Source organism: Leptosomus discolor, chromosome 16, assembly GCF_034619465.1.
Source record: "Leptosomus discolor isolate bLepDis1 chromosome 16, bLepDis1.hap2, whole genome shotgun sequence".
NCBI lineage: Eukaryota > Metazoa > Chordata > Aves > Leptosomiformes > Leptosomidae > Leptosomus > Leptosomus discolor.
Genome location: NC_141406.1, coordinates 981,217 through 1,008,723, shown reverse-complemented (window position 1 = coordinate 1,008,723; position 27,507 = coordinate 981,217).

The window sequence follows — 27,507 nt, the reverse complement described above, 5'->3', positions numbered from 1 at the left end:
AGTGCCATGTTGACTTGAGAAAGATTCATATGATGATTTATAAGATATATGTCTAAAATACTAAGGGCAATCAAACACAAGGCTGTTGAATGTCTGTGATACTAAACTGTATTCTCTTCTGGCTTATTTCCCTACGTATTTAAAGCCCTATGGCCATGATATTAGCTTCCTGTCCTGCTGTTTTCTCTGCAGAGACCCACATGACTTAACAATATGAAGAATCTTTACAATTATCATAGTGTAATTATCTGTAGAAAAGATACATTTTGAGCTGGAGGAAAGATGACTAGTTAGTGCCACAAATCTATAGTAATTAGAATTAAATTCTGAGAGTATTGGATTCCCCTCAGTAGCCAGCTCATTGATCTCCTCCCTGTGTAATTTTAAATATTTTTTATTGTTAACTTCCTTTTGTGAGGTTTGGTTTTTTTTCTTTTTAATTTCACTTAGAAAAATTCATCACCTCCATACACTGAAGAGTGTTTACGGGCCTAAACCACTGCAACTAGCCATTCAAAACTTGCATTTTTTGTTAAGGCATTTTCCTCCTTTTACTGGTGATCTAGGACCAATTTAAACAGTTCATGATCACAAGCATTCTTCATTAACTTAAAGAAGTGACTAGATTTTGTGCTCATTTTCTGCACTGTAGAAATGGATTGAGTGCTTACATGGTGTAAACCGTCTCTTATCAAGCCTTGCTTATTAACAGTCTGATGTCTTGTCCAGCCTGTCATACACTGGAGATTGTTCTGACCTTTGGTGTTGTCTGCCAGTGAACAGGTAGGGATCTGAATCCACATGATTCATGCCCACATATCTGAATTTGGGAGAAGCTGGATCCAGATGTCAGTTTTTAGATAAAGAATTGCTTGTGATAAGGATGTAGATCCAAGAAACTGAATAATGTAGTCCTTGGTTAGAACCCAGAAGCAGCCTGGAAATGCAGTCTGTTGTGAATAGTTTATGTACTCTTTGAGAAAGGGGCTAATACTTCAAAGATTTTTTTCTTTCTGTTAGAATAAATCTCAATAACGCACTTTCAGCAGCAGTAAAGAAGCAGTATTTTAAACTAAAGTAAGGCTTCTCCTGGAACATTTAGATTCTTTTGGGTAGATTATCTTGACGAATTTACTTGTGGGTTCATGCATCTCAATAGCACCCACAGAAAGCATCAGACTTTGTGAAATTGCATTAAATTAGCAGTTAAGTGTTTGGAGACTTAGTTTCTTAATATTGTTTAGCCAACTGTATCATGCAGATCGTGAAAAGTGCTTTAATCTGCAACATACAGGACTTCCCGAGGGATTAGCAGCAGCCCTGATATGTTAATATTGCAAAAATGGATGATCCAATTAAGCTCTACTAAACCATGGCAGAATGTAAGGTCCATATGTTGGCTTATCCTTATGGTTTGTGTATTAGTCTGAAATTGCTAGGCAGCCTGTGCTATTCACCGGATTCTGAGGCTTCTCACGGCTGGTAGAGAGAGAAAAAGCTCTCTGCCTTAGTGACGAGGGGGGTTTTGTCCCCTTGCAGTGTATTGTCACTCACAGGGCAGTCTTCCAAGAAGAGAAGCACCTTCCACTGATACTGTGACCAACTCATTTTTTTTGCTGTAGCCCAGTAAAGCAAAAGCTTCCTCTCTGTGCTTCTGGGCCTAAGCACTATCCCTGAAGAGCAGCTGAGTAAGGAGAATTATTTTCACCAGCAGATGTAAAAGGTCCTTGCTAACCTCACTACAAGCTATCACAGACATATTTATAGCTCTGCTCTTACCTGGGCTTAATGCAAAGGGCTGACTTGCTCGCAGACAGGGAACGTGGCTGACAGCCCATGTCTGCAATGGGCCCCTACTGAATCACTGAACTGACTTGTATTTATGTCTCCACCCAGGCCCATGGGAAATTTGGTTCTGCGAGCTCTTCAACAAATTTATTTTGTCAGTGTGCTATTTGCACTGCCTTGCCATCTCTGCGCAGGGCAGACCCCGTCAAAACACACTTTATTAATGAGTTCCCTGCCCACCCTAAACAGTGTTTATGTGTTGCTTACATAGCAGATGTCACTTCTGCGCTCCAGCAGCAATCTCTTCTCAAATAACTGCTGCTCTGGTTTGAGGTGGGAAAAGCAGAGTCCTTCAAGCTTCTTCCAGGGCAGTCCTGTTCTCTGCTGTAAGCCATACCCTGCTGTCCACCTTTGCAGACTTTGTTGAGATTTTCTGCTGGATAGCTGCTTACAGCAGCTCCTCCAATTGTTAATTCTTCTGAACAGAGACCAGGAGCTGACAGAAGCCACAAAGGATTTTCTGCAGGAGATCTTTTCCTAGTCAAAAGTCGCTAGACAATTCCATGAGCATCTTTATCAAAGTCCATTCTGTCTTCAGCGGAAGTTGGACCAGAGACCTCCAGAGAATCTTTCCAGCCTGTATCAGTTTCTAAGTCTATGACCAGGACTTGTAGAGGCCACCTTGTCCCTTCCTCCCTTGGAGCTGTGTTCCTGGCACTGCTGGCTGACAACGGCCATCCACTGTGTGAGGTCCTCAAATCGTAGGAGGGTTTGCTGCTGCTGTTTATGATGCTGGGTCAGGCAAACACAAAACCCTCAAGGATGATGTGTAAGTGATGCTCTGCTGCTGCCTGATGCATGCAGCATGCCAGTGGTCACAAGTGTGCTGTCCACCTGCCTGTGGAAAGATAAGATTTTCTTGTTTAATATTCCGGGACTCCTCTACACTGGTCTGTCTTGTCCCACTGAGACTACTGCTATTTTGTAGTATTTTTGATCTTTTTTTAAGGACATCTCCATTTCTCTCAAATTGTGAATTAGAAACAGAAGATAGTAGTCACATCCATAGTTACTCTTTTCCTGTGGTACAGAGAATAACATATCACACCTTCTGGCGCAGAGAAATAGTTCAGGTTTTTCACTCTTGGAATTACAGAGATATATACTGACACTTGTTGGGATACTGATTTTTTTCAGTTCTCTTTTGATTGTATTATAGTTATCTTTCTCCTTGTATTCCTAGTTGATATAGTCCCTTATTGATTATTTCTTTTGGGGCAATTGGGGCAATATTAGCACACTTTAGCTACCTAGTTATTTTTTAAAAACTTTGCTGTCAGATTTGTTCAATTGGCCTGAATACAAATTTATTGCTTTACCAGTTAGGATTAAGAAAAGACACTTCTCTCATCTCTTTCTTGCCATTGGAATTCCCGGCTAAAAGTAAAGTTCATACTGAAAGTCAGGATATTATCTTCTTTCCTAATAGTTTAAGTCATTTTGCATTTACAGAGGTTCGGAAGTTCCCTAAGTAAGATGATGTCTCTCTGCTTATTACGGAAGCCTCTGGTTAGATAAAGAATTTGGAAAAAAAAAAAAAGTGAAGTATTATAGATACACTCCTTCCTTATCAATTCTTTAATGTTCATGTGCTTAAATTAAAATTCTAAACTACATATACATTTTAATTGTAAGCTCTTTGCTAATGTGCCTGCTTATCCCAATAGTGGGCATAATGTCCTGAGGGCATTTAAAAATGGCAGCCAGTGAGGAATGGGGCCATTTTCTTCATACACAGACATTCATAATTTACACTCAGTACTGCCGAACAGGGCAGCAAACATTACTGAATTTCAAGTGAAATTCTGGCTTTGTCCTCCTGGGAGGTAAGACATTTCAAAGGAAGAACAGGATCTCGCAGCAGTAAGGGCTGCAGTCCTTGGGCTTGATACAGCGTTTGTGAATCCCTCCTTTTACTTTCTTTGCTTTTCTGACAAGTGCACAAAATAAAACATTTCATTTGGGATTGTATGAAATATTTCATGCTGAATGGAACATTTTTGGTTTAGCAAGACAAATAATAGTCTAGTATGATCCAAACAAAGCCTTTTTTCCACTTGATTTTTCAATTTTGCTGTCAAACTGAAAAATCAGCTACACCCCCAGACCAATAACAGGGAGCTCTGTTTCCTGTACAGAACAGCAGTGTCCTGATGCTGAACAGAAGAATGTTTCCTGGCAGTATCGTTTGTTATAAGTCTTAAAAGATACTCTGATCACAAAGAAGAAAGTGGAGCAGACTCCAGCCTTTCCTCACCAGTAGCGCAGCTGAGCAATTTCAAGAGGCAGCAGCAGGATGCCAGCTCCTTTCCCTGCCTCAGGATCTTCAAAACATCCTAAAGAAAAGTAAGTTCATGCCTGGTTTTAGCTCACAGGCTTTTTTTAAAAAAAGACTTTCCTTTTCAGCAACCCTGGAGAAGGTGTTTTCAACATGAAAAGGGGAAAGGGGCATTCACTGAACCACTGTGGGTGTCATGTGGACCATCTGAGAGGTCTGGTCCCATCTAGCAGAGACTCCTAGGGACAAAAAAGGGTAGTGCTGAAGGAAACATTTTTTCAGCTCAGAAGTATCTGGGGGTCTGGTTCCCAGGTCTTTTGGTGCAAAATAAAACATCTGGCCCTGGTTATTAACAGTTACTTTGGCAAACCCCATAGTGACCAGCTGAGATCCCACTGCCTCTGACTGTGTTACTCTTCACCCTGTACTTGGGGGTATGGTGGCACAGCAATGCCAGCTCTGGTGTGGAAAAGTGCAGACTTCATCTCATGCAAGTGAGAGAAGAACTCCAGAATGGGTATAGCCACTCCAGTAAAAATATCCTGGAAGAGTTTATTTTGTTTTGAGGAAACTGCAAGTGGAGAAAAGAAGTTCCACTTTGTGCAGGTGGTTCAAATTCTGGTTTTGCTGTGTTTCAGAACACAAAAGTGTAAGCAAATTAAAAACCTCACAGAAACTAAAATTTTTCCCAAGACATAACGGTGAGTGCCATTCTGCAGTGGGCCAGGCAGCAGGCTGACAGGGAGCAGTGGAGCCACAAATTCTTGGTGTTTCTGCCCACCGCAGCACCCTGGATGAGCCTCGGGGACTGCTCTCCCATGGCTTCCATGCGCCCATTTTCCCATCACCCTGCAGAAAAGGAGTTTGGATACCTTAATATTCCAGCAGCCTACTGAGAAGCAGAAGACAAACAAGGAGAGGCCTTGAAACCTGTAGGGGGCCGCTGGCATTTCCTTTAATTGGAACTATTTGCAGGGAATATTTTAACTCCAACAAATTTGCAAATTCTGATAAAAAGAATCGTCTGGTTGGCCTGTTTCCAGTTGGTCTTAGGTCTCAGCTGTATTGCTGTATTATCTGGCTGGCCTAAACTGTGTCTTTACTTGTCTAGTTGCTTGAAGTAGGCGTTCCTACCTAGACTAGATCATACATCTCTTCACACCTACTTCACAGGCAAGACTCTACCAACAGATTTTTTGTGACAAGGTTTTGGAGAAAGAAGAAATACATACTCCTTCCTACTAGAAGAATCTAAAGGACACTGGTTATGCTTTTCTCTTGTCTCTGAGAGAGACAAGAGACGTATATATTTCTCTTCTAAGATATGTACTGAGCCCTAGGACAGAAGTATGTGACTCGCCATAACATTATTCCTCTTCTTGTATGACTCTCAGTATCATTAAGCTAACCAAAAGCCAGATGGCTTTAGTGAGGATTATTGACTATGAACAGCTCACCCTGGACTCCCTTTAAAGTGAGCAGAGAGGGATCAGTACCTGCGTGGAACCACTCATCCAGTTTTACCAGTGCTGGCGTCAGCATGAAGTGGCTGTTTCCCAAGCTACACTGATGTGTTTTTTTCAGCTCAGATTTAGATGTCTCCACTGAAGCCTTCATCACTCAGATGAAGCTCCCAAATTTTCTCTCTGACCTTTGAGTCTCTTCATAAGCCCTTGTGACTACCTCCCTTTCTTTTACACCTTTTGTAGGAGTGTTATATATATTCTTGTACTTCTCTTCTTTTAAGAGACCTAACGTTATGCTAAGATTGCTACAGGGTGTTAAGTGATAACAAGCCACAGGAGAGAGAGTGAATGACTGATGAGCAGGTGAAGCTCTGTAGATTTCTAGAAATAATGATAGAAGAACCAGGAGCAGCACTTGAAAAGACTGGAGCTCATCCAATGTGGGGTTACAGATTTAGAGCAGGAAATGCAAAACCTGGAAAAAAAAGCTGAAAGTCTTTTTAGAGCTTTGATGAGATTATTTACCTGTACAAAATTTCTGCTGAAACATTAGCCAAAGAAGTTTCTTAGAAGTTATCTCCTGCAAATAAACCATGTATACAACATGCTAATAAGGTTCAGAGAAAGGCACAAATAAGCCTGAAAAAGTCAACAGAGAGGAGTATAGAGTAATTCCGTACCCCGTGACAAGGATGAAACATGAAGAGCCAGACTGGCGTGAGAGTATGATCTAAATTGTATTTGTTGTAACCACTGTTGGAAGAGTCACAACAGCTCTGTGCTGGTTTAAAGGATGTGGGTCTGTGTTTGCCTCTTGTCATGGCCATGTGTTTTTGTCAGTGCTTTGCCACGGGCGTGTATGCTTTAACACCCTTTCAGCATAAGCATTTTATGCCATGCCTCAGACAAGACACTGGGCTGAGTCTGGATGCCAGACCGAGCGTTTAGGTAAGTATCGCCTGCTTCCTTCTCAAGGCATTGAAACAGTACGAGATATTGAGTAGAGAAAGTGAATTCACAACTGGAACTTTTTTAATAAACAAGCCAATGAAGCTTGAAGGTAATGAAGCACCACTAACCCTGAAGAAAATCAGGGGTTAGCTAGAAATCAGTTTTAGTGAAGGCAGTGCCTCTGCAATCAAATCTGGAGCTTACTTGACTCTAGAAAATTATGGTTTACACAAGCTCTGTGTTCCTCTGCAATAGGAAAACCACTGAAAATCAGAACAGAAGGGGTTTGGATGCTCATCTGACCCATCTCCCTGACTAAGGCAGCAGCAACCTGTGTGAATCCCTTTGTTGTTACCAATCCTGTTCTTAAAATTGCACTGAGATAAAGGATGCACACATTTCCTGGGAAAAGCTCCTTCATTTCTTTACTAGCTTCCCTGCTAGACAGCTCTCTCCAATGTTTAACCACACTGTTCTGTGCTGCACTTTAAGCCCACATTGAACAAGGACAAAAATACTCCTTCTCTTTCTTTAACTGTCCTTTGTACATCTGAAGGCGACTATCATATCTGCTCTCAGTTATCTCTTCTCAAGACCAAAGGGACCCCAGTTCCCCTAGCCTTTCAGTAAATCATAGAAAAATATCAAATGTAGGTAAGGTTGATCAGGGCACTTCTCCCACAGGTCGTTTCCAGACTTCCAGAGTTCTTGTTCTTGCTTCTGGACTGTTCCCAGTAACTCCACACTGTTCTTGGAACAATGCTGCTAACAGCAGTGCTTAGAACAGAGTCTACTGCTGCAGCTGAGGTCTTACAAGAAGAAAGTGGACCACAGCATGTATTGCATGTGTCTTATAAATCGTATTTGTCCTTTGGTAGAGCTCAGGCATGCCACAGGGTGCCTATCTTGGTCATGAGGTTACAACGTCAGTCCCTGCCTTCCAGTTCTTTTGCTTCTATATCTGTCTCCAGCCACACATTCTTGTTTCTTCAGCAATTAAAGGGCTTTTTCCTTAACTTTATATTTGCTTAACTTTTTATATAAGTGCATATGTCCTTCCTGAAATCCATACTGTTTCTCCCTGCTTTTCCAATTTGTCAAGAACGTTTTGAATTTTAATCCTTTCTACCAAAATGTTGCCAGCCCCTTTTATCTTACATGCAAACATAATAATCATGTTTCATTCCATTATTGAAGCTAGTAATAAAAATATTGACTGCTGTCAGACCCAGGGCAGGTGCCCACAAAATCCCATCTGAATCACTGTTCTAGACTAATAGTGAACTGTTGATAACTGCTCCCTGAGTGCAGCTTTTAAACTCCTTAGCAGAGCTTTCATCTTGTCCATGTTTGCTCAACTTTCTGATGAGAATGTCACATGAGCCTCTGATAGAAGTCTTCCTAAAATCAAGATACATGATCTTTACCAGTTCTCCCTTCTCTGCAGAGCCTGTTATTCTGTCACAGATGGAAATTGCAGCAGTTTGACATAATTTGTTCCTTACAAAACCCCTGGCTCTTGTTATCTCCTTGTCATGTTCTGGGTTTTCAAAAATTGTATGCTTTTGTATTTGGATCTGCATTTTCTAGGACTGGATAAGTCTATAATTCTTCGATTAATCTTTCACCCTTGTTTAAAAACAGATACTGTGTCTGCCATTTTTCAGCCTTCTGAAAACTACCCAATCTTAATTTCAAAGAAAATCACAAAGCTGTGTTGAGATTACAGACCCCTGTGAACTGGCTGAAGCAGTGTGAATTTCGTTAGGGCAGGATGATTTGAAAGCAGAGTGAATGCCTTTAGGCCAGGGTGATTTGAAAGCAATTATGAACAATCTAACGCCTTTGTTAGATAATGAAGTTTACTGTAAGTTATCACAACTAATCCTTTTGCTAACAGGAGCTTTCTCTCCCTATTGACTAGTAAACTGGTGCTTTCTAGGGTCTGACTCCTATTACTGAAGTGCTCGCAGCATGTCTCCTCCCGACTCCTTATCTCCCTTACTAGTAGTATTTCGTTTGGGTCTTGGTCCCTCTGTTTTTGTCTCTGTCAATCTGCTCTGTTCTATGATAATCTCCTCATGTATGAACTACTTCTCACTCTTTTTCTTGGTTTTGCTGCTACTGTTTTAGCCAAGCTGGTTATTCCTGGTTCTTCTCTGGCATTTCTTCCTAGGGATAAATTGAATTTACACCCTTGCTATCAGCTGACTTAAGAAGCTATTAGTCTTCCTGAACTTCCTGTTCTCTTCAGCTGCTTTTATTATGCTCTCTGAAGTTCTTGAAGTCTGTTTCCTTAAAAGTCAGAGTCTTTAGTTTGCTTTTTTCCTTCCTTGCTCTTCTAAGAATCATTAACTACTGTCATTTCTTGATCACACTTTTAGCTAAATTCTCTCCCGCTTTCCTTATTAACGAGGATCAAACACTACCACAGTGTCCTTCCAGTGGCTTTTTCTACATCTCTGTGCAGTCATTTCCTCCACATCACAAGAACCTCTGGAAAATTTATACCCTGCTGCAGACTTTTCCTGGGAATGAGCAGGATATTTTAAGACCCCTGAAATCACCAGCTTCAGTGCTTTGGGGTTTTCTATGTGGTGCCTGTGGTGTGGAGGGGCAGAGAACGTTGTACCACTGAACTTTCTGATAGTGGAGTATACAGGTATAATGTGAGGTATCATGAAGGCCTCACACTTGCTTCTGCATTTATCATTACTGGAGGCTTTTTGCCTTCCTGCGCTTCTCTACCTTCTGGGCTTCCTATACAGCCTTGTGGCAGCACTAACTCTCTCTCCCATCTGTGTGACTTTCAAAAAAAGTGACTTTCCAAAAATAAACCATATTTTTGTGCATGATTTCAGATTCTGAGTTCCTACTGTTTATTCCCCGCACCTTTTGAACTAATATAAAGCACCTAAGATGTGTATCAGGATGACCTGTTGTCTCCTTCTTGCTCCATTTCTGATCTTTGTTTAGGGTTCCATCATTTATGCGTATCTGTGTGACCTTATTACCAGTTACCTCCGATTTTAGATTAAAGCTTCTCGTTAGCAAGCTGCTATGCGAAGACGCACTTTCTCCTCTGTGAAATGCTCTAGATTTCTTTTCCAGAGATCCGAGATGCCCACAGGCCCCTCTGGCGGGACCCGCCTGTCCACCTCAGGGACAGAGATCGTACCTAACCCCCACAGGAACAGCCCACCGGGTCAGCACAAGAGGATTTGCCTCTGGACGGCGGAGCAGGGAGCCGCACAGAGGGTTCTGGGGGGGCTCCTCGCCAGGAGGCCGCAGGCCAGCCCCCAGTGGCCAGACAGCACAGGCTGCCCCTCAGGCTCGGCCGAGCTGCTGCCATCTGCCCCCTGCCCGCAGTGTGCCACACCCAACAGCCCAGAATCTGCCCTGGCAGGCACAGCAACAGCCAATCAGCTGCTGCTGCGGGAACCGCCACCAATCAGAGCTGGGCGTGTGCTGCCCAATCCCAGCACTGCGGGAACCGCCACCAGTCAGAGCTGGGCGTGTGCTGCCCAATCCCAGCACTGCGGGAACCGCCACCAATCAGAGCTGGGCGTGTGCTGCCCAATCCCAGCACTGCGGGAACTGCCACCAGTCAGAGCTGGGCGTGTGCTGCCCAATCCCAGCACTGCGGGAACCGCCACCAGTCAGAGCTGGGCGTGTGCTGCCCAATCCCAGCACTGCTCTCAGAAGGGGGCGGAGCCCCAGGGAGCCTGTGGGGAAGGGGTCCCGCTGCCTCGTTGCCGGCCTGGGCAGCGCTGGGCAGGGGGGGAGATGACACAAGCCCCCACCCGGTGTCTCCCAGTCCCCTCTGCTTCCCGTGGGCCAGCAAGGGGGCAGGAAAACCCGGGTGCCTCCCTGCCAGCATCCTCTCAAAGAGCGCGGTCTCCTGCTCACGTGCAGCAGCGTGACACCTGGTGCCGTCACGGCCGTCTGCGGTGGGAAGTGTCGAGGAATGAAAGCCCTGCTGTGCTCCACGCTGTCAGCTCTGCCTCGTACCATGGCGGGATCTGAGTGAATCTGCTGCTGCTGGGAGCCACCTGAGACACCTGCCAGGTACTTGCCCAAGCTGGTTTGCCTCATCAGGGCTGGAAGTCTCTCCTCCAGGACCCACCTGGGCCCACCCCCCTGCCAGGTACCTGGTGTGTTTTGTGACCCTCTGCTGAAAGTAGCACCCATCTGAGGTAGCAGGTGGGAGCCCTCCTCTGTAGAGAACCCAGATATCATGCCTCCTTCAGGATAAAGCTCCGATTGCCTTTAGTCACCTGGGAATCCCCCCAGGCAGAAACCAAAAGTAGTTTATCTCTGATGGGAAGAAATGCCTGTGCCAGGTGGCTGTCTGGGACTCTTCCAGGTAGGAGGAGGATCTGGGAGGGAGCTGACTTCCCACTTGTATACCAGGAGCTCCTTAGAGGTAGTTCTCAAGTTGTCTGGCATCCTCAGGGATGAAGCAGTCACCCTCTGTGTCTGCGAAGTACTTCTGTGGGTTTGCAGCCTGGTTTCTCACTGTAGAGATGTAGACACCAATGAAGAGTCACTGCCCAGTTTGTTTTTTCTTTGCTTCTGCTGGCAGACTCTGTTTGCAGGAGCTCTGTTTGCAGTTAGCTGACTAGGGTGCTTTTGAGCCAGCTGCCTGAGTTGGGTTTTGTTGGCATAAAGTTAGCTCCGTTCTGAGGGGCTGTCCAGGATGCTGCCAAAGGGACCCCCAAGTAGATTTGTGTCTGTGTGAAATTCAATCATCTCCTGTGAAGCTGATGAGGATTTCTTCCAGATAGAAGCCTGACATAGCTTTCCTCCCCTGGAGCGTAGATCCCATTGCAGTAAACAGCCCACTTGACCCCCCAGGCTGTTGCCGGAGCTTTTTAGACAGAACTGCATTCCTAGGTAAGAGCCTGAGGCTCCTAAATGGTACCTAACAGCTTTATCCCAGAGACATTCTGTGACATTTGACAGCTCCTTGCAGGCTCTCAGAGGCATAAATACTTTAAGAGACCTTGTATCCTGAGTGTATCTTCCCGGCCTGGATATACAGTGAACTATGCAGGGATGCTGCCATGCCCACTAGTCTCTCTTGGATAAATCTCAGTTTCTTCCTTTGTCATCTGCTCCCTTGGCCAGGGCATTGCAGAGATGGAAGATGTTGCCCAGTGGGAACATCTGGTGGAGCTGTTTGTAATTCTGCATGTATTTGCCCAGGGGCTCCTGAGAAATTGTGCTGCTATGTCATGCAGCTATCCAGGGTTCAGTTGTAGGTCTCTTTGAAGAAGGGTGAGGCACTTCCCTTGATGACTGGATTGAGAGGCAATATTCTGAAAGTTGTCTTGCCCCTCATGTTGACCAGTCTTACTTGGGCATCTTTGTTGGAGGCTTTCTGTACCAATGTGTCTAGTTATTTTGCTTTTTTCCAGAGCACTTCCCTGCTGATTGCCGCGCTGGGGACTGATGTGCTTCCAACTGCCCAGGGAAAGCTGAGTTCACCATTCTTCTAGAAAGGGCAATGATCCTCTAAGGTCTGCTCCAAAGAGATGCTTTGGTTCTCTCGTGATTCCCCACATCACTGAAAACTGGACTGCAGATTCGGTGCACAGGCATCTGCAGTATAATTACAGACATAAGTTTGATGTCAGAGTCTGCAATAGGTGTAAAGCTGTAGGGATGCATTATTTTCTGCTTTCAGGAAAATGACCGAGGTCAGCTCTTGAGGCTGGTGGCATGTGGCCATGACCTAGACAGCGGCAAGGACCCTGTGTGCAGCACACTGGTCAAAATGGCCCTCATCATTTGAAGCTCAGCTGGGCTGGTGGATGTTTGCCACTTGAAGTGGAGCTGCGTAAGTTAGCTATAAATTAGCTCAGTAGGGGACTGAAAGCAGTCTAGGTTTTGGACCATCAGGTAGGTAAGCTAGTCAAATGCCTTGGAAGTTTTTAAGGTTATTATGGGAAATGTTGTGAGATATCAGCCATATGGAGTTTCCTGGTGATTGTCTTCTGAAAGATTACAAACAACCTAACAGATTCAATTTTTAAAGCTTAGAGAACAGCAGTCTCGTCTGGAAGCAGCTTCTTTTCTGTCTCTCAAACATGTTATTTTTATGCCTAAGCCATCCTGTCTGCATATTTATTTGTAAGCCATGTCCACAACTTGTATGTGCCACAGAGCACCTGGAGAACTGAGGCTGTCACTCACCCCCCACCCCGATACGACACAAAGTGTTGGCAAGCTTCACTACCATCTCATAGATACGCCTGATGCCAAAACATTTTTATTACTTACTGTACTTCTATTCCAAAATATCAAATAAATCACTACAAGGTCAATTATTTTTATTCTATTAACAGCAATGTGCGCCCTTTCTTAGAGATAAAGCGTTTCTCTCTTGCATCCGAGGTCCTACCCTCTTTTCTGCTATCAAGTACTCTTATGCATATGTCATGGAAGTTAAGAAAACTAGTAGCTAGGTCTCTCAAGAGCCTAATTGCTTTCTATTCCTAATCCTTCAGAAGCTTCAATGCTAAAAGCCTTAATTAAACAAGAAATACCTTAAGATATTTAGCACAGTGCTACATCAGGGAGCTTTACAGAAGTTAATTTATGCTTCTGAAAAACCAAGCAGCTACTGCTACTGTGTTAGCACAGAGCTTTTACACTGCACTGGAGCGTGCAGTGCAGACACTACGTGTAAACATGTGCAAGGATAGTGGAAACAACTGAAAGTCCATGTTGAATCCACCGTGAATTTATGTTACAAGTGCAGCGTGGCTACATATGTTTTAGGGATGACAATGGCTTTGTAAAAGAGAACCTCCCTCTTGAGAATAGAAACTCCCACAAATTTCTGGGGACATGATTGTCTTTCACTAACAAATGGTGAGCTTTTGTCACTCCAGCTGAGCTGTTAGTTAGAAGGTGAGAAACACAGGTTCTGTTCTTGAGTCTTCCACTTCTCTTGGACAGGTCACATCCATCTGATGTGTCTTATTTTCCCCATTTGTAAAATGGAGCTAAGGATGCTGCATTTTGCTTCCACAGCACTGGGAGACAAAGGAGTGGTTAAGAGCTCCCATTATTCTAACAGGTAGGAAATATCCACTTACAGAGCTGGAGCCTGGGAGATGGGCAAAAACAAAGGATGGAAACATAGTCATGGTGTGCTTGTGCTCCTAGGAAAATGAGGAACCTTGCAGATGGCTGCGATGGATCTGGCTCGCATGCTTGAGATTTTCTTGATCAAAATTCAGGTCAGGAAATAATTTTCCTCTGTGACTGATGGGGAATCTTGTTACTTTTTGTTTGCCCATTTGTTTGGCTTTCTGCATCTGGGATTAAGGTGTTGGAAATACCTTTTTCTTCCCCTTTCTTTTCGTAGTGGACACAACTGCTTTGTGATCTTTGAATTTTTCTTCTTGGGTGTGTTACGTGGTGTTGAGAGTTGTGTACTCCCTGAGTATCTGTTACATGATGCTCTGAAGTTGTAGCTGTGGCGATCCTGGCTGTGTTTTCCTTCCCTACCTTTCCCACAGTTTTTTTCCCCATGGATGATGCACCATACATATGAGGGAAGCCTGAAATCCAGGCCTCTGAGCATCCCCAAACACAAAAATAAGAGCAAACCTGAGGATGCTTGTTACTTCTGTCTGGCCTTCCCTTGCTCATCACCATGAGACAGCTCAAATTCCAGTCCAACAACTTGCTTTGCTTAAAATAGATTTTGCCAAACTTCAAGAAAAGTGGTCACAGCTCATGGACTTGCTTTTAATTTGGGCTCCAATGCCTGGTATGCAGAAGGCTTTCAAACATCTCCAAAATTGTGCCACAACCCTTCAGAGTCTGACAGTCATATTAATGTAATTATCCCCACCAGGTCGACTGTGACCATCAGCCACTGGGTTAGTTCTCAGCTCAAGCAGAGTGAAGGGCCAGAGCTCTGAAATCAATTAATGGCAGTCATGTTCAAATTGAAAAGTAATATTATTGCCTTCTCCTTCTGGGGAGTCAGGGCTGTGCAAGGTGGGGGTCTGCATGTCATACGCAATTATTTCAAGGCTGAGAGCTGCAAATCAGCTCATTAATTTTTCTCCTCAGTTTGCTGAAAAGATCCAGGCGTTGTTGCAGTTGGGATTGGCTCACAGAATGCATGGCTTACAGAATTAAAGGCAGCAGAACTGCAGTATTTTGGATGCTTCTCTAATGTCAGTAATAGTGCAGTAGGATGCAGTACACGTCAGTGAATGTTACTTGTGTTTGGCTGCTGTGCTCACCTCTACTTTTGAATCATGAGAAGGCAGCACAAAACATAACATTTCAAGGACCAAAGAGATGTTTTTTGCATGAGTGTGCAAGCAGCTGGGTGACTCCTTTACAGGCCACAAGCACCACGTGCAGGACATGTGACTGCACAGTTACTTTACTGTAATTCCAGGTGAAAATCAGGGTGGCAGGCAGAGACTATGGCCGAACAGTAATGGAAAAAAAAACCCAAAAACCCAAGTTTTCAAACGTGACTGTGGACTTGCAAGCCTTGTGGCTCGATTAGATATACCTTGACAGAACCAATGTTTGGCAGAAGCCAACCCATATCTCTACAAAACAGGCAGTTTTGCATATTCCCTGTTTGACTGCAGTCAGTTCTGAAATCATAAGGCACTCCTGAAAACTGGAGCCAAGAAAGCCAAATAGCTTTTTCAAAGCATAGGGCAAGCTTCAGTCACTTCAATTCACCAAGCTGAGTGAATGAAACCTACATGAACAATAGGTGTGATAAACGCAGCTGCCTTTTCCGCCCCTGGAATGTAAGGAAAGAGGTGGCGAATCCTTCAGATGTGGCCATTAGTGAAAATTATTCCACGAATTCATCACCTCCTCTAACTCCTGTTTATCAGCCGGCAGCAGTTCTCCAGACCACTTGCCACCCTGAGCTACACCAGCGAGCTGTGGCTGGTCAGATAAGCTAGCGTGGTGGTGGCTTTTTCCCTGACCGGATGGCTGCACAAGCACTTCCAGCACAGATCCATCTCTCTGATGCAGTTGAATATACAGCCTCATGAATATTCAGGCAGGTGATTAGAAAATTCACTTTTGTGTGCACTTGGATGCTTATCTGAACATTCTTGAAAAGCTAACAGCAAAGGGGACCCAGCATGCTCCACAGCACTGCTGTTTCCTGCAGAACTTAGAGACTCGGGAATAATTTCACTTGACCTCTTAGCATAAGGATGCCAGGTGATAGCATCCCGGGGCTGCCATACCCCAGTGCTTTGTGCAGCTGCTTCTCTGCCCAGTGCTGCCCTCCTGGCCGTCTCCCGGGGGTTCATTCTCATGACACACATTCTCCATTGTAAGGACTGAAAACCCACCAGGACCTGCCCGGAAGATGCAGTTCTTTGGGCATTGCTGACTCTCGCCAGTACTCACTGTACGTATTGCCCACAAATTCACTTGAACTAGAAAAGCCCTTGTGCTGCCAGAGCTCCCAGACTAAGGGGAGATTTCACCTCAGTGCGCGTGTCTTTGCATCAGGGAGCTGCTCTGCCAGCCAGAAAGGGGCTGCACTTTTCCAGACTGCTTTCCTGCATTACTTGGGGAGGGCAAATTAAGACAAAGACTTAGTTCCAGTGTTCAGCCAAAGTGGAGCGCATGCAAATAATCGCTGTTCTAATTAGTCTAATTACTTCAGAGATAGCAGAGTTTTCCCCAGGAACTTTTGCACAGTCGCTTGGCAAAGTAAACGTGTGGCAAATCCAGGCCTCTGTGGCAGATAAGCTGAGCAAGTTTCCCAGGAGATGCTGGGAGAGCCGAGGGAAAGCAGGATGGCCTCCCATCTGAGCACACCCAGCACCGTGAGGGGGTCTTGTGGAGGCTTGTCCCCTCTCTGCTGCCTGGCATGAAAAAGCACTGTCTTTTGAGGTCCCACAGAAATTGCAAAGCCTTGTGGTCAAGACCGTGTAACTCCCCCCTCTCCAGCAAGGGTGTAAAGGGGATTTAAACCAAGGGAACCTGTGTAGGGAAGGAAGAAGCACTAAAATATCAGCATGCCTCTTGAATCAGCAGCGGAAAACACTGTGCTGCCCTTGCACCGATCTTACAACCCTGCTCCCACACCTATGTGTGCTTTCCAAGGTGACCGGTCCCTGCACTCGTACCGTGGTTGTGCTCTGCTAGCTCTATATGGGGCTCTGGGAACTTTGGCCCTTGGTTTCTGCTCCTTAAAAAAATGTTCTATTTCCAAGAGCTTTCCAACCTGTCACTTCTAAAGGGACAGCCTCATTCAGCACCCATCATTAGGCACCGCAGGGCTGGCTCCAGACTCCTGCTTACAGCAGTCTTGACACAACCAGCTTTTGCAGCTGCAGTGCTTTCATGAATCCAGTGCTGCTGGCTGTCCAGCGCAGCTTGTTCTTACAGCAGTCCACGTCTGCAGAGGCACTTGGGGAACATAAAGCTAGCATGACACTTCTTTCATGTCTCCCTTGCTTGGTGGCCCTCTGCCCAGCCTTGCTGCCTGAGGGTTCTTCATCTTGTACGTCAAACACATCTCTCTTGCCACTCATGGCTGCAAGGGTGGGGCACCAACTTTTAGCAGTATTTCATCAGAAGACGATACTCCACAATGCCTCTTGTATCACATGTGAGTTATTCCCATCTGTCCTCCATCAAGTAGCACTGTAGTCCCACCTCTTGTCCACCTGGGCTGTCAAGTTTTTGAGCTGCAGATCTGCCTGGTTTCACCACAGCTCTGTAGCCACGGGCAGATCCTGATTCTCCTTCCTCCTCCTTGCTCCAGGGGCATGGGCAGCACGTGGAAGGACTGTCACTCTGAGCTGACCAAAGGCTTCTGGGAAAGCAGAGAAATGGTTTTACGAGAAAGCAGGAAATAGAGAAGTTGTTTCTCCCTTGAGAAATTTGGGCTAGATCCGTTTTTCCACTCTGCCACTTGTTTTGACAAGATATATTTTCAACACATGCCACATTGGTTTTAGGTTTTTCTTTTTTTTTCTTCCCCCCTTTCATGAAGAATACGAAGTGTGATTTTTGGCCTTTTCCCCCCTTTTCTACTTGGTAACTTTACAAATGTTTCCAATTCATGAAAGTGACACTGTGACAAATTCACTTTTCTTTTTCAGCTCCGTCACTTTTCCAAAGTTGAGAAAGTTTCAAGACTTGCAAGTGGAAAAAGGGAGAAAATGAAAGGAAAGGGCAAAAAAAAAAAACAACCACCCATTTTTCTTGCATTCATGTGTAAAACCAAGAAAACATAAGCTTCCTGTCCCTTCACAGCTCAATGTTTGAGATTGGTGGGACAGAAGTCCCTCTGAACAAGCTGTCTGGGACTGCTGAGGTCATGTTTTGCCTCGGCCAGGTCCCTCAGCCTCTGTCAACGCCTGCTGCCGCTGCGCCCAGATCAGCGATCAATGTACAGCTGCCACTGGGGCTCAGCAGGGAAGCAGCAACTAAGAGCTGGAAGACAGAAAAGAGCATCTTCTTGTCACCTTGCTGTTGGCACTGACCTGGTGAGCAGACAGAGTCAGCAGGGGCCAATCAACGACTCTACTTTTATTTCCCCTGCACCTTCAAATGTTTCCATTATTCTGGCCCAACGCAAAACCAGCCAAGTCGCCTGAAATCACTGATGACTGGAGAAGATTAGGAACATGCACAGGGTCAGGAACTGCTGAGATGTAGTTGAAAGAGCTCCTTATCACATCTTAGCTCTTTTTTTTAGTGCAGGCAGCCCAAGCAGCACAGGGGAGGCATTACCAGGGTGCCTGGAGATGCTGTCTCTCCACTGGTTTTACATTTCTGGGTGGCCTCCAGACGTACCAGAAGGGCTCCGGCAGGAACACCTGCCGGACATCCCACAAATGAGAGACCACAGCCCAGCTGAGGGCATGGAGGTACCCTGCCAAGGTATCAGTCCCTGCAGGGCTGCTCCCCTGTTTCTAGTGATGATTGTTTTACAGTGTTGTGCAGCCGTTCTTCCTCCTGAAATGCTGCCAGTTTGGGGCTGTCACTATGACAATTTTTTCGTCATGCAAATATGCCCTCTTGCCTGCCTGTCTTGCTGTCGTTCCTGTCTTTCTCTCATTTGGCCGGTTGCTGTATCTATGCATTGGAGACTCATGCAAAGAAACCCTTCACACCCACCAATTTAATAATCTCCTTGAATATGGAGTGGATTGTGCCTGGGCAGCCTTGCAGATCTGCTTATGAATAAATTAGCTCTGCTTTGTGAGACTAAATACATCTGCACGCTCTGGAAACGTTCATAATTACATTTGAAATGTAATCATATGTCAGAGATGTGAGCGTGTTTGTTGCCATTGTGATTTATTTTTCTCTTTCTAATTTTAAAAGATGGAGTTTTTTGCCGTCCTGCCCAAGTTGGTGACCAATAGTGTGAGTCTCAGTGGTGTTTGGTAAAATCATGGTGGTTCCTGGAAAACAATGTCTGTTCCTCCTTACTCTGCTGAGAACAGTGTTCCCTTGGACTTGCCCCTGGCAGAGAGCTGTGGTAGTGAGCCCTGTAGCTAACAGCACCACCATTCATACACAGGCTTCTCAGGGCCTCTTCCTCCTCCATCAGCCTGTGCTCTTCCCTCTGATGGCCTGCACTTCTGTTTTCCCTTTGCATGGTGATCAGTGCTGTATCTGCTCCCTTGTACGCTGAGACCTGATGTACTGCTTGAGGCAAAATACTTCCTGGGATCTCCTCGCTGTGGGGCAACGCTAATGGCTCTGCTGCTGCACAGCAAGCCCAGTGAGCAGAGTCTCACCTGGCCAACCCTTAGTCCCTGTTTGTAACTTCCACTTGTCCTCTGCAAAGATGAGTCCAGAGCTGGCAGGAAGGGACAGCTTCCAGTCACTTTACCTTCCTAAATGGCTCTTTGCTTTCTGCTCTGCTGACTTGCTCCTGTTGGTTTGTGATATCAGGGAGCAGCATCTAATGATGACTCCCACTTTGGGCTGAGTGTTTGTTTTGTTTCCTCTTCAGAGACCTGTGAATTTTGTTGGGTTTCAGGCCAGGGACCAAAGTTGTAGCAAGGATTTGACCTTGCAATCTTTCTAATCTGCATGAGTGTCCTTTAGTAACTCCATTAGTAATCCCACGGCTCAAACTCCTCTTAGTGTGAAAACGCCATCTCAGACCTGAGAAAACAACGACAAGTTGTGCTGAAGCAGACGTACCCCCCAAAAATGTTGATTTAAAGAAGTGAGCAATATTCAGCAGAGGAATGTTCCAGCAAAAGCTGGATGTGCTTTAGGGCAGTGTGTTCACACCCTGCACATCGGACATATTGCGCCCCTGTCGCAGCTCATCAGCTACAGGCGCGGTCACCACTGAGTGTCCCCCAGACACCGGCTCACAGATTCAGGCCCATGAGCTGACCTGCCCAAGTAGTTCCTGCTTCTGGGAGTGAACAAGTCTGCTCAGGTGCTTTCCTCAGGCCAGACTTGACAGTTCTTGAACTGCAAATATCTCCTCATGCTCCCTATCAGTGCACTCCCTGTATCCTTCCATGCATGTACAGAGTGTTTACACTCAGAAGCCCTCTCTGCACAGTAACTTCTCCGTCTGTCTCAACCTCACAGTGCAGTGCTGGAGTTGCAGTAACAAGTGCTGCAGCCACTTGGGTGCACTTAGCAACTTCCTCTCTGGTGCTTCCTACTGATTTACAATCAAAGCTGTTCCCAAAGGCAGCTCATGAAATCGCTCTGCTCCAAGGAGTAGCTCATAGGTTTCCTTGCCTGGCAGAGCACAGCCTTCTGACTCTAGGAGCAAACGCTGCGGCATGCCTCAGTGCTGCCTTTTGGCCTTCTGCTGAGATATCATGTGTAGGTAGCTGCCAGTGTTCCTCAGGTCTGTATCACTTTGGGGACGTTGCCTCAGTTTTCACTACTATAGGTGGGCTTTTGATCATCTTGGGAAGTGTCCTAGATGCTGACTCTTAAAAGCTCACAAACATCAGGAAAATATGTACAGAATCCGGACCACACATGCTTGTCGGGATGTCTGTATACCCTTGCTTTAGGCATTTTGTCAATAGCTTTTAATTTCTAAGAGAGCTTAGGCATATTAATACGCTTCCTTCACAAGTTCAACCTACCTGCACCCAGCCTCATGCTTGGGTTTAGCCACTAGTCCAGGATTTGCTACACCTTGAGTTCATCATTCTGGGTGGCATCTGCTTTCATTACTACCCCTACAGTACAATTCTCCTTAGCATCAGTCTTGATTGCTGAAGACCTGGACTGTGACAAGACAGCTCAATACTTTGCCATTAGCAGGTAGAAAGTAATCACTGTAATCACCTGATTTTCTTAAGTCTTATTCCTGTATTTCCTTACTCTGCTGTAAATGATTCACTTCATTCTTGTCACCAGTGATCAGCTGCAGCCAATGCAAATTCCAGCTACAGGAGAAGACTGTATTTTCATCTTGCTCTGCAAGATTAATCTTACCGAAGAAATGGTTCTGGAATTACACCTGCTTAATAAAAAATAACTCCCTGATGCAAGAACAGTCTAACACAGAAATTTTTGGCAAGGAAGTGTGTCCAGTTTTCTCTCTTACACTTCTGGAGCTAGTGATTTTTCTATACACCATGCTTTAGACTTGGTGGAGCAATTAGTGTGGGGCTCCAACAGACTGAATCCAGATTTCGTCTTGTGTCTGTCTGTAATAGTCCGGAGCGAAATCATGTTGGTCCACCTACTTGATTAGAAAGTCTCACAGTTCCTGTGAGCTGCCTTTGCATGGGGACCTGAGGGTGGGATTCACCGCACTAAGTGCAGATGTCTCCAAGGGAGTCACTCTGACATGGTCAGAGCTGTAGGCTTTGAAGCTTATCCTAAAGGAGGCATCTGAAACAGTTGGGTCACGTCCTAAAAATACCTGTTTCCCTTCTTGGATCCCAAGGCCGTCAACGGACTAGTTTAGCCATAGATGTCTTCCTGATAGGCAGTTTAAATTAGGAGGAATTAATCCCATCCTTAGCGCCCACGATGCAGATAATTTCCTTTGTCTCTATCCAACACGAAATCTCCAATAAATGCTATTTCTGCATTGAATACTGATCACCCCAGGCTCTTCTAGCTCTCACACACAAAGCCTCTGAGTACTGGAGAACCAGCTCCTCGCCTGCCACATTCATCCACTTAGTTTGAATCACTCGGCCAAGGCATTGGACCTTGCCTGTTCCATACACCTCTGTCCCAACCTGCTTTGCATGACATGGGGTTCTTGCTCACATTCTCTGATAGGTGGTTTTGCGCTGAGGGTTTTGGAGTGTTGTTCAGCTGCTGGATGATTCATGCCCTTGGTTCCCTGGTAGATGGGCTGTCCAGCCTGTCTGAACATCACAGGTGGAGATCTTTCTTCCCTTCTCCTCTTGGTTCATCAGAGGCTCCCATTCTTCCTGCTAGTTGTGCTTGTGTTTATAAAGTCTTGCTCGTTTTCAGATGCTAAACACCTGATAATGATCTCAGTCTGAATCCACTGCGGGAGAGTTACTCTGACACTACTGTGGTGTAACAGACACCAGGATTAGACTATATGGCCATTGGAGTAGAGCAAGCAAAAAGAATCACTGTAAGGAAAACACTACACAACAGAGACAAAAAGAAGACAGGAATGCAATAAAGAAACGCACAAAACCATTTTAATTTATCAAAAGCAAATATGTTTGTTCTCCTGTTTGTTGAAGCAGGTCATGAATTATGATTGGAAAACAGACAAACACAGTAACTAAAGGCACATTAGTTGTTCTTTCATTTCTATTTATGAATGTGCATTGGAAGGGAAACATGATAGGAAAAATAATGAATACGTGGTATTTTTCTTTTTTAAATTAATAGTTATGTATTTCAGTGTGGATTGTCTATCTAGGGCTGGCCTGCTGCGTACAGGAGCAGGATACCTCACAGCTAAACTTCCACTGCTCCACCATAGCAGAGCTATACAACTTGTTTCCGTGGAGTGGGAAACTGAGACACAGTAATGTCGAGGGCTATATATTTGAGGTGAATGGAGTTAAATCCAGTCGGTGGCCAGCCACAAGTGCTCTTCTCCGATGCTCAGAATAGGGGCCAGTTCTGTTTAATATCTTTATCAATGACCTGGACAAGGTGATCAAGGGCTCCCTCAGTAAGTTTGCAGTTGGCACCAAGTTAAGTGGGAGTGTTGATCTGCTGCAGGGCTCTGCAGAAGGACCTGGCCCTTGGTCCTGTTGAAGAACAACCACTCCTCTCTCTTTGTCTTTAACACCACAATCTCTTCATACATCTCAGATGCAGCCAAGGGTCCTGACACCAATTCCACCGCATCACGGAGGTTTCCAAGTGGGATCAAGTGTCAGCCAGTAGGCAATGGGTATGTGTCGAAGTATTCAGCATTGTGGGCTTGCATGGCGACTGTAGAGGATGAGAAGAATGGAAAGGAGCAATGAAGAATGGGGCAGGAACTGGGTGACGAGCAAGCACACAAAGGAGAACGAGGGCAAATGCAGAAGGGGGAGAGGAGGAGAAATGCAGAAGGTAGAGAGGTTTCTTGCTTTTCTGAGTGCACATGAGATGTGTGGGTGGATGAGTAATGTGCCATGGTAAGGTAATGCAGGGGCTTAATGCAAAGTTGAAGTGCAAATACAATAATGACAAAAGTTAAAGGAAAAATAGAGTTTTTTATCTAAAACTTGTATTTCTTCACAAACCCTTATTTATCTTAAAAAATGAAGAGCGATCTTTGAGCCATGTACAGGCATTTATCACCTTGGAAGGTGAAGGCAGGAGAATATGAATTCCATGATTATTCATGTAAATTGCATTCAGATTAGTACCGAGCCCACCTAATGTTTTAGTTCTACAATCCCAAACAAGTGTTAGCCTTGCATATCCTGAAGCCCTGATGCCTACAGAACTACAGAGAAAAAAAATCAGTCTTATGGCATGTCAGGCTTTGTGTACTGTTGGAAACAGAGCTATATCTATATTTAAGACAAAAAGCAAGTGTATGTGTGATTAAGAATTTGAGTGGTTCTGTGCTGTGATTCTGGTGGCTTTCAAGCCTCTGTTTGTCACTGATACTGGACTAGGGTGGACAGAAAGCTTGTCTATATTAACACAAAGAATAAGATCACTTCTCCTGTCTGACCTACATCACTGCCTTGTCCAAATGTATATATACTCCCTAGCTAGATCAAGTTTTTGATCTGTCCTCCAAGTCCCAGCTAGGGATTACCTGTCTCTACTACCATCTGTAAAACAGATGTGTCTGATGCCTCCTCAAAAAATTTAAACAAAACAGGGAAATAACAGCGAAAGCAAACAAAGAAAAAAAGCCCAATAATATTTTACTAAACCATTTTCAAGGTCACTAAGTCAAGCACTCAAAAACTAGGAAGTGACAGATTTAAGGATATCTGCAAAATATTCATTTAGTCTTCCTGTGTGTATGCATTGTAATACAGTCTTAAATATGTGATCACTTCTTCTCTTTGGACAGAATCCCTGCCTCATTCAATGCACAGAATAGACTTGCTTGCTGAAAGAGCAACTCTTCAATATTTTATTTAGTCTCATCGTTCAGTGTGTGGCTCAATGCATTATTTACTGCGTACAGCACTGAATACAGAATTACTAATTTCTTACCAGTTGTTTTTTTTCTTTGCCATAGGATCTTCCTTCTTTACAAAATTTAGGGAATATATCTTCACAATACAGCTGAAGGGTGATCAGTACTAATATTATCAAGGGGGAAGTGATGCACACATAAGTATTAAAGTCAAAATAATCCAAAGTGTCAACTAATTTTTGGTTTATGTTTTGATTCTCTGACATTACTTTCTTGAGCACTTAGATGTTTTTAGTTATCTATGTTTCCAGGCAGATCATGCTGATGTTGTTTGCAGCTGTGTGGTTACTACTTTTGCTCTTACAGAAGTACCTGCACAGGCTTAATCTTACTTACTGTAGGTGCTTACTACCAGCAGAAAGGCGGGTGACAGAGCCAGTGGGGTTTAGGGCAGGATTCATCTCACCTTAAAATAGATATCAAAACCAGATCCAATTATCTTACCCTTAGTGTGCCTGCTTCTCTCCATGCAGAATAAGGGAGCCCAAGGCAAAGAGCTGAGAGTTAGACAACAAATTTTGGGTTCAGTGTCACAGGTGAATCCCATACTTTTGTAAAATAAACAAGCAAAAAATTCCCAAGCAACCCTGCAGCCTTGTTTTTGCAGAAGCTGGAAGCTGGGTGAGTGAGTGAGACAGACAGTGCATATTTTGGGGTAATGGTGGGGGACTTTTGGCATGGAGGGCCAGACTCAGCTCCTTCTCCTACCTCAGGGAACACCCCTCAACCTTTTATTAAGCTTCGTCAGTGCCCACCTTCTATGAAAGCCACCCCTTGCTTTAAATATCTACAAATCAGATTTGTCGTCGCCTAGTCTCTGCTGTGTCCATTCACAGCCAGTGACAAGCAGATTTAGCCAATTCTACTTAAATTCTGCAGTTGGAGACCACATGCATTTGCTCCATTTTACGTAAAGATGAGGTAGTTTGCCATATTTTGGCAATGAAACAAGAGTACCATTACAGAGAAAACAGGAAATACCCTCATAGGGTGGCGCTTGAGACATACCAGAGTGGCTGTTTCAAAAATGGTTGGGTGTTTTGGAGTAAGGAATCCTAGGATGAGCACCTCAGCATTAAGCATCGAAATTTAGATGTGCCGCTAAGTGAGGGTAGATAAATCTCAGCTCAGGGGTAATTTCCACAAAGTCAAACTCTCTGTCAGGAGAGAATATTTTTGCCTGAAAGAAATATTTACTTCCCAAATAATTGCTTTTGACTCTCTAATTGTAAAGTTATGTTTCTCCTTTATAGTACAACAACAGCTTATGGTGGCGCTGTGTGGTTCCTTATTCTCCCCTACAAGCTGTGCTGCACAGAGGACAATATTCTTCAGCCTCCCCAAGATAGTGAAAAAACCAGAAAATTTAGTTATTTTGAAGAGAATGGTGAAAAATACTTTTGGACAGTTCAACCAAATGGGAAGAAATATTCTGCAGCACGAGCAATGGAATGTTTACTTCCATCAACCACATCCAAAATGTTTCTGCATTTGGGGTTCATGCGATTCTGCAATATTTCATTCAAAACAAACCTCCCTTTTAGAACTCGGATCCCAAATGAGATAAAACAGAAGTTGAAACACTAGAATTTCCCACAGGGCAGAAACTGCAGATGCTGCCAGAGGAATAGGCAGTGTCAGATTTTAAGCGGCACAACCCCAGCTCACTCCAATGGCAGCAAACCTGTCACTGCCCTCAAAGAAAAGAGACAAGATCTGGGGAAAAAAGCAACAATGTGGGAAAGAAACAACAGACTAATCTTGTTAAAGCTCATGCATGTTCTCAAGAGAACTGAGACGATGTTATAGAGAATAATCCTCCATTTCTGGCATTTTCTAAGTGCTGTAAGCTTGCATGAGCTATGTTAGTATTCCTTGAAGATAACATTTTGATATAAAATGCATAGCTTTTGGCTTGAAAGAATCATTATGGTGTTTAGTCTGATTTTATGTACTGAGAGATTTTTTTCCAGTTAGCAGTGGAATGAGCCTGATAACTTGTGTTTAACCAAGGCATCATCCACAACACCATCCAGATTTTATAGGATGAGGTGGGGTCTGCACTTCTGATGCATCAGGACACTCTCCCAATTGTTAATACTTTTATTTCTAATTTGAATTTGTGCAACTTTAACTTCCAGCTGGTGGTCACTTCCTCTAGTACTTTGCAGAGCATATTTTAATTTCCTTCCTTCAGAGGCTGTTTACACACCATATAGCAAGTAATTTCTCAGTCTTGTCTATTTTTTTTTCATAGTCAGAATGTATTGAATTCCTTCAGTGTTTCATAAAAACTCATTTTCCAGCCTTCGAATAATTGTATTGCTGTTCACTGTACTATCTTCAATTTTTCACTTGACTAAATGCACTGTTCCAACATTAGTCCCACCATTGCCTTGTAAGATGTAAAATAACTAACTAATTCCTTGTTCATCTATCTGAAGATCACACACAAGTCTTTTTATCACTGAGCTGGGTAGGTCATATTGAAATATAGTAAGTTGAGTGGGAAACAGCTAATTTTTGTGTTGAGTACTTGTACGGCAGATAGCAAAGAGGGTTGTACTCCTCGGCGAGGGCTCCTGCTTACACTCACAAAACTGCACCCGTTGGTGATGGAATGCTAATGGGCTGCTCTGGTGGTTTGTCACGATGTTGTACAAAGGGTTGTCACAGGTGCCTGACTTCTCTTCACACTTGCCAAAATATTTGATGTATCTTTTTGTACCTGTTCATACTTCATCATGCTGAGGCACTTAATAGTGAAATAAGGCAAACCTACCTCTGGGATGCTCTAGGGGTGGTTTGGAGGCAGCAATTGCCAGAAATGTCCCAGTCACATCAGGGCAATCCCAGCCAAGGTTACCAGAATCATTTGCAGAGTTTAATATACAATTTGTATTGCATTTTAACTTCTTGATTTAGAAATTCTTCCTCATTAAGAGTTCTTGTAGAAGTTAAAGGGATAAAATGATCAGAAGATACTAATGTATATTTAATGATCACATAACTGGGAACAAGATCTTCCATCGATCTGCTGTTTGGTACTGACAGGATGAACTCTGGCTGAAACCAGAGTTTCATTCAAAGGGCCAATTCCTGTTGTCTCAGGCAACCATGTACTGCTTGAGAAGGGTCCTTGGTGTGCTCCTATCACATATTCCTTTACAGACCGTGTAACATTGTACAGTACTGCAAAGCAGGGAAACAAAAGCCACAGCTAGCTTGGCCTCCAGGAAGAGATCAGGGCGGATGAGAGTACTGCCTAACGTCCTGGGTACCCTCTGTAGCTGGGAAACTCTTGCGAGTTATTTTCTTACGATCCTTAG